Source organism: Emydura macquarii, unplaced genomic scaffold (assembly GCF_026122565.2).
Source record: "Emydura macquarii macquarii isolate MOO-44397 ecotype Brisbane River unplaced genomic scaffold, CSIRO-AGI_Emac_v2 contig_1110, whole genome shotgun sequence".
Classification (NCBI taxonomy): Eukaryota; Metazoa; Chordata; order Testudines; family Chelidae; genus Emydura; species Emydura macquarii.
The window spans coordinates 196,645-210,363 of record NW_027131247.1 but is presented as its reverse complement, the minus strand read 5'-3'; the positions used below and the strand labels follow the sequence as shown (position 1 = coordinate 210,363).

Below are 13,719 nucleotides of genomic sequence, written 5' to 3'. Positions count from 1 at the left end.
TCACCCTTCCTGTCTACACCTAACTCAATTGCTCAGCCACTCACACTCCAATCACTCAGGGCCAACTTCTAGCTGTTTAGAGCAAACCTTATTTCATTTTTGACAGTGTCTTTCACAATTAGGTAGATACATTACATTGCACAGTGTGGCTTTTGTACTTCGAATAGGATTTTTACAAATATATTGGAAGCAGATAAAATTAACAGATAAACTGGCCAGTGGACGTAGCACAGACATTTACAAACAATCTTAGAATTATACCAAGTGCAGACAGACTTGAATTAACATTGAAAAGGGTAGAACAGTAAGAGTCAGTTTGAGGTTTTAGCTTTTGATTCAGACTGATGCGCCTTTTGGTAGGAAGTGGGGGGGTTTGTGGCTCTGTTCTTACATATATTTCAAAAACAAGATTTTGGCCAACAATATCCAGCGTCTTATCCACTGTAACCCCAGGTCCTTTTCTGCAGAGCTGCTGCCCAGCTCGTCGGTCCCCAGTCTGTAGCTGTGCGTGGGATTCTTCCGTCCTAGGTGCACTTGTCCTTGTTGAACCTCATCAGATTTCTTTTGGCCCAATCCTCCAATTTGTCTCGGTCCCTCTGCATCCTGTCCCTGCCTCCAGCGTATCTACCACTCCCCCCAGCTTAGTGTCAGCTGTGCACTCACAGAAGGTGCATCCACCCCACCCTGCAGCTCATTCATGAAGATGTTGAACAAAACCAGCCCCAGCACCGCCCCTTGCTCTTGCTGGCCCCATTACTAACTCCTTGGAGTGGGTGGTGCCGCCCTTCCAGGCCCAGCGCTGGAGCCTTGGCGCGGCGTGCGTGAGGGTGTCACCGAGGTAGGCAGCATGGCTCAGGGGCGGGCAGGGCTCCTGCCGTCTGCACCAAAGCGCGGCTGCCCTTGCCCCCTTTTGCTCTGCCAGCTGGTGCCAGGGCCCAGTGACTGGGAGCCCGGCGGGCTGGCAGCGGGCTGGGAGTTTTCCTGATAGGTGTAGTGAGGGAGTGTGGCTCTCACGGGGGAGGGGGGGGGTGTATCTCTGCTGGTCCCCGGCACTGAGCTGAGCCCCTGGGGGGAAAGGGGGATCCCTGACTGGGGCTGCCTGGCAGGGGGCGACCCCCCACGGCCTCTCTCTGGGCTAGTGCTGGAAGGTGGGTTTCCAGAGAGAAGGGCAGGGCAGGGCCGGGCGGGGAGCTGAGAGCGGCAGGGCCAACCTCGCTTCCCCAGCGGCCCGGGGGCTCTCCGGAGGCTGGGCAATCCAAGCCCATCTCTGCCCCAGATCCCCTCGGCCTGGGGCTCCCAGGAAGAGGGGCTGACCTGGAAGGAGCTCTGGGAAGATTCCCCATAGGTGAGAGGAAACCAACCGGGGGGTTTCTGTGGCCCTCGGAGCAAACCCCGGGTGCAGAGGGCCTTGTCCAACGCCTCGGTGCAGGGGGGCCGGGGCTGAAATGCCCAGCCCCAGATGGAAGGCGTGAGCGGAGCTGCAGCCCCGGGGGGCTCCGAGCGCTGTCCAGGTGGGGCCTCCCCGTCTCAGCAGCTGCTGGGCGCCCACAGGAAAACTAGCGGGTGCTCAGCACCCCTGGGCGGGTGGGGGTGATTCGCTGTCGGCGGAGTTCGCAGCTCAGCCATTTCACCCTGGACAGCGGCTGCAGCCTGTCTTGCCCCAGCCGCCCGGCCTGGCCCTGGTAATGAGGTGAAATGAATCAGCTGTGAATTGTTTCTCTGGGCCCCTCCTTGCCCCGGCAGGGCTGAGTCATTCTGCCCCCAGCCCCTGGGGCCTCTGCTCCAGGCTCTGGCAGTCTCAGGGTGGCACCCAGCACCGCCAGGCCCTGCGCTCACCTGGGGGCTGGGGCCACCCCGCCTGCAGCGCCCCTCTGCCCCGCGAGCCAGGCTCCCTCTGCCCCCAGGCTGCCAGCAGCAGGTAAGTCCCAGAGGGAGCCCGTCTGGGCAAGGGCTGGGGAGGGGGGTGGTTTGGGGTCCCCGTCTGGAAAATTGGGTGCCCCGAGCCCCAGCCTGCTGGGGCCGTGGGCCATGTGCGTGCAAGGCATCAGCCCTGCCGAGGGGGGCACCCCACAGGACCCCTGCTGAAGTGGGCAAACTGGGAGCGGGGGGGCATCCTGGAGGCTCATTCCCGCAGAGTGTGGCGTGGGGCAGCGCTGGGTCTGTTGGCGAAGGGCTGGGAGCTTTGGGGAACGGGGCAGGGAACCGGTGGGGAGGACGCTGTGTGGGGCACGGCCAGGCAGGGCAGGCCAAGGGGCTGGGACGTCCCCAGCTTGGTGTCACCGGGCTGGCGCCAGGGCCAGGCTTCCACGGCCTGGCAGCGCTCTGTGGGGCTGGGGTCTCTGGGGCGAGATGGGGCTAGGGCAGGAGGCAGGGATGGTGCCTGGGGCTCTGATGCCAAGGGCCGGCTCGGCGTGAAGGACCATGGAGGGTTGAGCTGGGGTCAGAGGGTTCGGGACCGGAGACGGGTCACAGGGCTGGTGGAGGTGAAGGGGGGCGCGTGGCAGTGGGGGCAGGGCTGGGAGTAGGCGGGGGGTGAGGCTGGAGGCAATGGGGTGAGACAAGGGGCAGTAGGGGTGGAGGAGGAGTAGCTGGGGGGAGGGAGGGTCGGATGAGGCAGGTGTGGGGTGTGATGGGCAGTCGAGGGGTGAGGCGGGAACGGAGGTGGGGGGTGACAAGCAGTTGGGTGGTATCATGGGCAGTCAAGGGAGTGGGGGGGGGTCTGAGGGGCAGTGGGGGGGGTTAAATGCAGCAGTCGGGGGGGGTCTGAGGGGCAGTCGCTCGGGGCGTTTGGACTTGGTGGCACATTTGCCTTCTGACTAACACCCGGGCGTGTGGCGTTGGAGGCTCAGCACCCCCACGACGGCCTAGCTCTCACCCCACAGACACCCCCTTAAAACACCCCCCTCAGGCACCCCTCCCCCCACATCCCACCCCCACATATACACTCTGCCCCACAGACCCCCCCACCCACAATAGCCTTGCTCTCACCCCACAGACAGACCCCCCCCATATCCATGTACACTCACCTGAGACACCCACCCCCAGCACCCAGACAATTAACCTGACCTCATAGTCTGCCTGCACCCCCATGTCACCTCACCCCACAGACATCCGGCCCGCCAGGCATCCCCACAGACGCAGCTGCAGTGAACGTCACACCCACCCGTACACCCCTGCTTCCCCCGACGGTACAGGGGTATCACAGCCTGGGCCCCAGCCCGCTAATGGGTTCAATGCAACCTGTCCCGCTAGGTTTCCAAAACATGGTAGCTAAACCCTTCTGAAACCCCCGGTGATCCTCATTGAGTTAGCCATAGCGATGCGACGGGCCAGCCGCGTTGCAGGAAAGCGAGTGCTTGGGCCTGCACGGAGGCCAGTGCCCCACGCTGAGATGCTCGTGTGTGTAGTTATACCGTCTTTAGACCAAACCTTTGCCCCCCTGTTGTTGCTACTCCAGGACAGGTTTGCAGCTTTCAGCGCCTGGGACGGGATCCAAATTCCTGGGGGAAATCACCAGGCTGCTGTGCTGACTTTCACCGGATCTCTGAATCGGTGAAGTTACCTTGGCACAGGTACGGTTTATGATACCGCTCACGTGGACTACCTCTACGGACTACCTGCAAACGCCCGCAACAGTGGAGACTCTTTAATACTGCACACACGGACCATGCACTTACCACAGGGACCATTTATGGTACCGCTTGCGTGGACTACCTCTACGGACTACCTGCAAACACACACGACAGTAGAGACTCTTTAATACTGCACACACAGACCATGCACTTACCACAGGGACCATTTATGGTACCGCTTGCGTGGACTACCTCTACGGACTACCTGCAAACGCACACGACAGTAGAGACTCTTTAATACTGCACACACGGACCATGCACTTACCACAGGGACCGCATCGCCAAAATTACACATGCACTACCACGCATGCTTTGGTAAGAAGACCTGTGACCCTGTGATGCGGCCCTTCTGTACGGTGTGGCGTGATATAAAGCTCTTAACGCCCCAGCACACCTCAGTAACAATGTGTGAGCATTTAGCAATAATGTCATTAACTGCTTGTTTAACTTGTTTGCGCTTCCTGGTCTCCATTTTGAGTTCCACAGGGTGATGGTGGAGGGGTTGGAGACGGCAGGCCTCCAGCGCTATTGCATACTTCATCCCCAGCTGCGGGGGCCCGGATGGCTCTGAGTGTCTCTCTTCCCCACCTCCAGGGGAAGAGCAGCCAGTCAAGGTGCTATGGGAGGCAGGCAGAGTTTCCCCCACCCCAGGGCAGTTCTGCTCCCTCTGAACAATGGGTCAGTCTGCGCTCCTCTCCTGCAACACCAGGTGTGGCCCCTGGAGCTGACCCCTCCACAGCCAGGGAAGGGGGAGACCCTCCCACCGGATTGGGAATGGGGAGAAAATTGGGTGCCCCGATGTCCCCATTTTATAGGGCTTCATCTTAGAGAGGTGCCTCTTACTCACCCTCATACCCACATCCCCTGTCCTGATTGTCACACTTGCTAGCTGGTCACCTAGGAGCAGGGCCCAAATATAATTTTTTCAGGCCCAGTATCAACTTGTGACACGGGCCCCTTCCCACACACATGTCCATGGGGGTTGCAGCTGGGCTGGACCCCCCAGGGCCTCTGGGCCTGGGTAAAGTGTACCCTTCTCCCCCCCACCCCCATGTAGGGGCCCTGCCTAGGAGAAAAGGACCTTGCTGTGGTTGTCCCTGATTCCCCCTTCCTGGCCTGAAGAATCCCAGGAGCGGCAGAGGTGAGGCTGAGTGATGGTCACAAGTGATGTGGGGGCTGGAGGGTGGGCAGGGCAGGCAGCTGGGAGCGCCTCCTGAGAGGAAGGTTTAGGAGAGCTGGCAGCATGAATTGTCCCACACGCTGGGGGGTGGAGGGGAATAAAAGGGAGGGAGAAGCAGGGCGAGAGTTCAAAAATCAAAAGACAAACCAAAAATATATATAACTTTTGTAAAGAAAGCTCTCGCTTTTCAGGCTCTGACTCCTGGGGCGGGCAGTCCTGCTACGTGGAGCCACGTCTTTGAGATAATACAGTCCCTGAGATAATACGGTTTCCTCTTCATAGTACATCACTTACACAGGCTCCTCGGCTCTCTGGTTCTCCTGCCGCCCCAGTAGAGGAACTAGCCGGACTCCTAGTTGTTTGGCTGGAGGGGAGAGGGAAGCAGACTTAGGGGCTAAGCAGCTCCCTGGCTCCCACATGCCAGCAGGCTAACCCTGCTGGACTTCCTTACGGTGCTGCGGCCCTGAGTTGCTTTTCTGGAGGGCAGAGGAGAGCAGAGTGGTCAAAGCAGGGCATTGACCCCGGCCAAGGGGTCCAGACAAGGTAGCATTGTTTGTCCCAGCCCAACCATAGCTGCCGGAAGCTGTGGTTGTTCATTCCATGTCTTTGGTTGGTTTCTTTTAGTATCCCCAGAGCTGGCTGGGCTGCAGGAAGGCAGCGGGCACGTGACTACGATCTGCAGGAGGCGGCTGAAAAGACAGCCAGGCAACTTCTCTGAATCTAAGGCAGGGAGGAACAGCTGCCGGCTGGAGGTAGCAGCAGCAGCAGCAGCACCTCTTTCAGGTAAGAGATGCAGTCCTGGCACCAGTTTCCTCCCAGCAAACACCCTCTGTGACCCCACCACACACCCAGTTAGTTTCCTTTCAGGCTCCCCACCCACCTGGCTAACACCAGACAACCCCAGCTTTCTCTTCTGACTCCCCTACCACCTCAGCACGTTGCTCCAGCTGCCCTTTCAGACCCCTGTCTGCTCCAGCAGAGGCACCGGGATGTTGTCCCAGGAAAAGAAGGTCCTGGACAGATATAAGGTCAAATCAGAACCACTGGCAAGGCTGGTTTTAATCACTGTTGTTGTTTAGGCGTTTGTGCATCTGGTTCGTAAATCAGTATCTGGAAAGAGGATGGGGTCACTGTTGACTGGGGTTGACCTCTCGGGGCATGTCTGTACTGCATTGTAACCCGGGTCTGCAGACTCCGTGTTTCTAAGCTCACGCTTGTGTGCCCACATTGCATTGTAAACCTGGGCTTACCATTGCTGGACCTGGGTCTCTCAGCCACGTAAACTCAACTGTATTGCACCAGCCAGACCTTTTGACTCGATTCTGCCGCTTGAGCTGCGTCCACACTGCAAAATGACAGGGCTTGGACCCAAGTCATAGCAGGATTCTGGCTCTGATCCGCCCCCTAGCAGCATCCTATGACCCAGGTCCTGAGTGTTTGCTGACATGAGTCAGACTGATTTGTGTGTGGACAACGGAAGGGGGACTTTGGCTCAAACCTGAGTCAGATTCAGAGTCTGGTGTCGCGTGCGGTGTAGACGTACCCTAGGAATTTCACGGACTCTCTCCATGGGAGCACTGGGAGCCCTGCAATGCCTCTGCCCTCCCCAGCCATGTGAGCTAGGAGAAATAAACCGCAGGGAAGAGCCAGCCAGAAAGTGAAGCTGTCTATCTCTGCCCTCAGCTGATCATCTGATGTCTCCAACCCCCTGTCTCATGGTCTCCTCCCCACAACTACCTTTGCCTCCCCCCATCCAATTCACCGGAATATGAGCTCAATGCAATTAAAGATCAAGCTCTGATACCAGTGGCCAACCATTCAGCATTCTCAGAGTAGAGAATGTTTACATAGGGAAATTGACCTGAACAGCTATTGTGGAATAAGCTATTCTGCAATACCTCCCTGAATGAACTTCTTCTTTGGAATATGCGCATCCAACAAGAAGCTATTGTGGAATAGCTCTGTGCACTTAAAATTTACACCACACTTTGTTCTGGAATAACTTCCCTTCCATAGACCAGCCACTCCTTAGGGGAATGCTTGCAGTGTCACGAGCTCATGATTTTATCATGAACCTTGAAATAGCTTGTGTTTCTCTTAAAGCCCCAGCTCCTGGAGTCAGGTGATCACATGAGAGACTCAGTCTTCATTTTAATAAAAAGTAAACTTCTGCCCCCTGGGGTGGCAGAGAAATGCTTGAAAATGTGAACCTGAAGGTTCAAAAACCAGAAAGCAAATAATCAGAATGCAACACTTACATTTTTTTAATCTCATGATTCTTAAGGAATCTTGTGAGTTTTGGGGCCTAACTCATGGTTTCTGAACGTTTGGGCGTTGTGACACTGCTCATGTCTCGCTTTGTTTCCCAGCTGATTCTCTTTCTGTGTTAATGTCCTAACTGGCTGCTGCCCAAGGGGCATATCACTGTCTGCTGTAGATCTCCATGATGATGTGGGAAAGCACAGAGCTAACAGGAAATCAAGGTGCTTTCATAGCCAACCATTTCCCTTTCCCCAGCCTTGTTTCTTTCTCTCTATTCAGTGTATTATATTTGGACAGTGCCCCTTTGGACAGTGCCCCTTTGGACAGTACCCCTTTCACAGACTTTGGCTCTAAACATTAGTCCCAGAGCGATTATTGTTTGGAGTACTTATGTTGTAAGCCTCTTGGGTCAGGGGACTGCCTCTTTCCTCTGAGTTTGTAACCACCTAGCACAATGGGTTCAAATAATAATAATACAATAATATTGGTATTTACATTATTGGCTTATGATTTCTTTTGCCACCACAGTGTTGCTTAGTGGTTAGAGTACTGAACTGGGACTCAGGAAGTGGCCCTGCTACTGAGTAATCTTAGACAAGGCACTTCACTTCCCCGTGCCTCAGTTTCCCTGCCTGTAAAATGGGGATAATGATACTGACCTTTTTGAAGTGTTTTGACATCTATTTCTGCAAAGCACTGTATAACATAGCTATGTATTAAATATTATTCTAATGTTGCAATGTTCGGAGTAGCCACTAGGTGGCAACAGTGTCACAATTATGTCATGCAGGGTTTCCTACGGAACTGGGAAAATTAATTAAGCCTGGCCCGGTGAGTGCTTCTTAATTATATTAGTTAGTGCTCCTGGTGCAGCAGTCCCTTTGCAGACATTCAAGGAGCTGGCAGCGGCCCCTATATTTAAACTGTGTAACTTTTTTTGTTATACAAGATTATGGCAATTTAAAAAAAGCCGTACAGCTGTTTTCAGCAGGCCTCTGACCTGCAGTGGGGGGGAGGCTCCGGGGCCAGGGAAGTGCATTGTGCTGGCCTTGTGAAACTCCTTTCCGACTTGGCCAAGTTATAAACTGTTGAAAATGGCCATTTCTCATCCGTGGCAATGGTAGCATGGCTGGATTTGGGCCTCGCATCAGCCCCCCGCCGCCCACAGCCCCAAATATGCCAATGCCCTATATGTGCACCCGGTCCCAGCATCTCCCTGCAGCATCCTGCGCACTGGCAACCCACGACTGCTGCTGGAGGAGTTGTAACCGCAAGGGAGGGGAAGCACGCTGGAGCCGCATTCCTCCTTGCCCCCCCCCCCCCCCGCCCCCCCCCCCCCGCCCCCCATCACTCAGCAAAGAGCCCTTCATGGGCTCCTGGATTGGGGAGAGTGGGTGCCATACAGGAGGGCCCAGAAGCGATACCAAGTTCTCCAACGCGCAGATGGGCTTGGGAAAGTCTCCAGGTCATAGTCAGCGCCAGGCAAACCGAGCGTGATGGCTGCATGAAAAGATGTGTTCTTTCTGCTGACACGCTAGGAAATGGGACTGACATTCCCAATGCACCGCTCCTCCTCCCGCTGGGACAGGGCTGGCTTCAGAATAATTGGAGACAGCTGCTGCAGGGTGAGGTTTAGTCACACGTTATTAACCAGGAGGGAAGCAAGGAGTCCTGGGTGCCCGCCTGTACAAACAGCTGCCAGAAGCTGTCCCTAGAGGGGCTCTTCAAGGGGAAAGGTACATTTGTTTTTACTTGCTGGGGCCTGTCCCCTACTCCACGTGGCCAGCCTTCCCCGCTCTGCTGCTGGGCCAGGGCAGGAGCTGGCCTGCTCACTGCCAGAGGCCTGATTGGCAGAAAATCTCACCCTTACTTCCAGCTTTCTCCGTGGAAAGATGGGAATGGCACGCTAGCAGAGCAGCAGGCCTAGAACCTGAGCTCTTGGACCAGGAGACGGGTCTGGATTGTACAGTTTGGGGCACATTATGCAAGTCCCAGGGCATATGCACATCCCACCCTGCCGGTGAGGCGCAGGGACCCCTGTTTCCCCCCTTTTCCTCACAAGAGGTGCCCGAGAGCCGTGAAGGCAACTTAGCCCCGCAGCAGGTCGGAGATTCCCTCAGTTCTCCCAGTGACCTCTAGAGGGAGGGCAAGAGCTTTTGTTTTCACGCCTGCTGGGCCGGAGGCTTATGGATAAATGATCAATGAGGACTGGCTTATGCCTAAGGTTTAACGTCTGTCTCCATTGATGGATGAGTGGGAGAGGCTTTCCCAAGTCAAAGTGCTGCCTGGGAGAGCCTGGGGGAAGGGGATGCTCTCCCCTGTATCTTCCTCCTCTCCTGAGCAGGTTTAGTCTTGCCATGAGGTAGTTGCTGGCGTTGGAAGGAAGCCCTAAAAGTGTCTCCGGTGCTGTCTGCAGGGTGCAGTGATTCCTTTTCTGCTTCTGCTGCCCCGAGCGTGGACTGAGATCCCCCCTGCTCGGGGAGGGTTGCACAGGTGTAACTGTGCCCGTGCTGACCCTGCATGTAGATGTGCTGGATGGCATAAAAAGGGACCTGCAGTAGGGCTGTCTGCTCTAGTTTGAAGCCAGGGAGAACTGCTCCAGTGTGAATGCAGTACTAGATTGGAGCGGAGCAGGAGATGCAAGTTCCATTCCTAGCTCTGCCATTAGCTTGCTGGGTGACTATGAGCAAGTCAGCCCCCTCCGTGCCTCAGTTTCCCCATCTATAAAGTGGCGATAATGATACTGACTTCCTCTGTAAAGTGATCTGAGCTCTCCAGATAAAAGTGTGGTATTATTGTTTGTTATCACAGCAGCACATCTTCACTACTGTACATCAGTTCAGCAACCTCCGTGCATGACATCCCACTAGAGACGAGGCTTTATCTAACAGTTCCCCAAAGAGTTTTTCACCTGAATAGATGGGGAGCAAGAACTGCTGTGCTCGGGTGTTGGCTTTCCATGCTCTCAGGGCAGGTCTACACTTAAAATGCCTCATCGGCGCAACTGCATGTAGTTATAGCCAAGTAATTCTGTAGTGTAGACCAGGCTCAGCCAGACCAATTTTATGGCCACAGATGCACAGTGAATCTGGGCATCCAGGAATGTATCTACAACAGCTGAGGAGGCTTTGTAGGCAAGCATGCGTATGGCTGCAAGGCCATGAAACTACCCGTCACAATTCGTGTGCTAATGAACCATTTACATACAGGTCATTTCTGCTGCACACCTAAAACTGACCCAGCGCTGAAGATGCACGTGGAGGCAATGGACTGGTTGATTCCAGCAGTCTCTGCTGTGTCCCTCCCTCACCTGCTTGCCTCAGTAGTACAAGAAGGTGGAGCAATGCTGCCTGTTCCTTTTCCTGCTTATTACTCTCCACAGAGCCCCCAAACCATGTCTGAAACCCTGACCCACATGCTAGCTGTCCCCCTTTGCTTCCTGTTTCTCAAAATCCATCTCTGACTCTTCTCCAAACTCTAGTGACTTGCATATATGCATGACGGGGTGCACGTATGTCTACACTTGACAGTTCTTTTCTCTGGTACTCTGGAGCAGCTAGATCAACAGCCAGAAGAGGGGTAAATGGAAACTACCTCTCCTTGAGGTTCCCAGGCTGCCCCTGTGCACACCTTATGTGCCCCCCCGTTTTGGAAGTGGGAGAAGAGCTCCTGTGGGCACAGCCTCTCTTCAGCCCATTTGCACGTCCCCATTTGTCGGCAAACTGCACCAGATCTTTCCCGTCACTTGGCTCATGCCCCATCACTCCTTCTCCTGCTAGCGTTGGGCCCACTTACTGTTTGATCCGTCTCCGCAGCACAGGCAAGTTTTAGGCCCCGAACAAAACAGGTTTCACTTTGTGCAGCGACCTTTTCTTCCAGGACCACACGAGTGAGGCAGAGAAAATGCAACTGGGGGACAGGAGTGGAGAGAAAGCAGGAGAGTGCCTGCAGGCAGGAAGGCGTTCATGAATAATCACGCTGCCAAGTGCCTGGGGTCCTCCAGCACCAACTGACCCACCTTCCTGCTGACCTTGCACTTGCGGCTCGTCATTAGCAGGAAAAGCATCTGTGCCTCCAAACTGAATTAATGCTGCAGAAAACACGGCGCCGTCAACTCATCAGCAGAGGAGCCGGCGTATTCTAATGGCAGAGTAACAGAGGTCTAAACTCAAGCTGATCAGTCTTGTGTTGAGCCCTCCCGGGGGAGGGCTGAGGTTGAGTTTAATGAGCTCCGTGGGGATCCCCCGTTTGTCAATCAAAAGCCGCTCCTGACACCAGCACTAGCACCAAATGCTTTTTCTCAATGGCTTCAGCCTTCAGGTCTGGATGCGGCTAAGACAAACAGCTAAATATATGATCCTCTCCCCATGCTGGGAAAAAAAAATCAGAGATGAGCCCAGGAGAGGGGGGAAGCCTGGCCTGTCAAGAAATGTGTCACCGCCTTGAGGCTGGGGATTGGCTTGGCCAAGGCATGGGCCCCCCCCAGCTGCAGCGCGTCTCATGTGAGAATCAGGGCGGGCCATCTCTGGAGGAACAGATAGGAAACTTTCCCAGGGGCATCGTGTTTACGGCCTGGCTTTGGGGCATCTCCTGCCTCGCTCCCCTTTCCTGACATCTAGGAGCGGTGGTTCAGGGTGATGCCTCCCAAGGGGTGTCCGCAGATGTGGAGGCAGAGCGGCAAGATCTGCTGTAGTCGCATGGGGTTAAATGGCAATGAGAGGGGAACAAATCAATTTGAAATAAGGAGGTGTGTAAGCCAGGAGATGCAGCCGCTGGTGTAACAGGTGGGTTACCAACCAGGAATGCTGGGCTGGAGGCTTATCCCAGATAGGCTGGGCTCACCAGGCTAGGTCTCAGGCTCTCTGAGTGCTTCTTTGATTTTAAAAAGGTCTGCTGTGGGAATTATTTTGGCCTGTGCGATACAGGTCAGACTAGATGACCACGCTGGTCCCTTCCGGCCTTGGAATCTGTGAACGGCACGTCTGCCTGTGAGGTGGGTGTGCTCCCGTAGGCTTCCCCCTCTTCAAGTTCCCAGGATTGGTCTGTGCACTGAGAACCTGATTCCCTTTGTGGGGCTGTCAGCCAGAGCTGCAAGAGCCTGGAGAAGCGCATCTAAAATGTCATTGGGGGCTCCTCACCCCCTAGGCCAGTGTTTCTCAATTGGTGTTCCGTGGAACCCCGGGGTTCCGCGGGAACACTTTTAGGGTTCCGCGAGAAAGTAACATCGCGCCGCCGAGAGCAGCTGTTCTCTGCGCCGCCCAAAAAGGGAAGATGTCCCGGATTTTTCGGCGGAGGGTATCGAGTATGAGTGTAATTTCCCCGCGGAGCCTAAAGGTTTCCGCGGGGAAATCTAATTGAGGAATGCTGCCCTAGGCATTCGGGGGGTGTTAGATGGTCCCTAGGAGGAGTGTGCCACACTGCTATTTTTAATGTCTCATAACTTCTCTTTTGTCGCATGTAGTAGAAAGGAAAGCTGGCCATCAACCCTACATACCAATTTTGAGGTCAATATTGCTTTTAAATTTTTTGGGGTGGAGGGAGGTGAATTTTAGATTGGGGGACAAAATCTGGTTCGTAATGGAAAATGAGTTGCAAACCTTAATTCTGAATCAGTGGCCGTCTCTCCACAGTGAATTTGAGAGACCTGAGAGCCATAAATATCAGGCGCCTGTGCCTGGCCTGCGGTAATTCACGTGCAGGCTCGGGGAGAAAAGCAGCGTGAACCGGCAATGGTACTGAAGGAGATGAATCACCTCACAGAGAGCTGCATAGCCAACTGGCGTTTGTACCTGAGTCCCACAATATCGGTTGTTTTACGTAAAGCCCCATTTCCTGTGCTCAGGTGAGACACTCAGCCTTCATTGAATAAAGAAGTTTCTAGGCCATGTGGGTGGCAGAGCAAAGTTTGAAAACATGACCCAGAGGGCATCCTAAAGGCTCAGAAACTAGAGGACAAATTAAAAAATCCTCACAATCTTGTGATTTTGGTGGCAGGGGGCACATAAGGGACCAGGGCGTGGGCAGTTGTGCCTAGAGGTTGGAGCAGGAGTCGGCCATCTGGAATCAGAGCCGAGGGTGAGAGCAGGAGACAGAAGTCGGGAACCAGAGCCAGGTTACCTGGAGTGAGGCAGGCAGGAGCAGGGCTGGAACAAGCAGGCACAGATGCTGTCACAGCTGTGGGCGAATGCTTTGAGCAGCCAGCCTTCAGAGCAGGTCTGCTGATCCCCTCAGCCAGTCGGGAAGTGGGACCACTCAGGCGGCTAAATAGGGGCCAGCGGCCCTCGTTAGGCTGTCTGGGGGGTTAAGCAAGCAGGGAATCGGGCTGGCTGCAGGCCCTTGCTCCTAAAACAGTCTGCCTGATGATTTTTGAACGGTTTGGTGGTGCTGAAATAGCTAGGTTTCCCTTCAGGCTTTGCCATCTCCTCTGGGCTCTGCTTCCCAGCTCAGACCTGGCTGTGAGTCCCAGGAATTCCCTGCCTTCCCACTCTGAGCACTGCCATGTGGCAGCTGAATGTCACCGGTTCCCCAGCGCTCCTGGGAAGCGCCATGTATGTTGTTCTGGGGCATCTCTGGAGCCTGTTTCAGGCGTGGTCCCAGCAGAGAGACAGTGAGCGAGCCAGCTGTCAGGAGCCTCCTATTACTGCT

At 55.1% G+C, this 13,719-nt stretch overlaps 1 long non-coding RNA gene across 1 annotated transcript; it reads left to right on the top strand.

The window, feature by feature from the left end:
* Positions 1-4,694: 4,694 nt before the first annotated feature.
* Positions 4,695-12,953, top strand: LOC137151581 (uncharacterized). The gene is made up of 3 exons (XR_010919311.1): positions 4,695-4,773; positions 5,437-5,595; positions 12,705-12,953. It is a non-coding gene; the product is annotated as an uncharacterized lncRNA (long non-coding RNA).
* Positions 12,954-13,719: the final 766 nt, after the last annotated feature.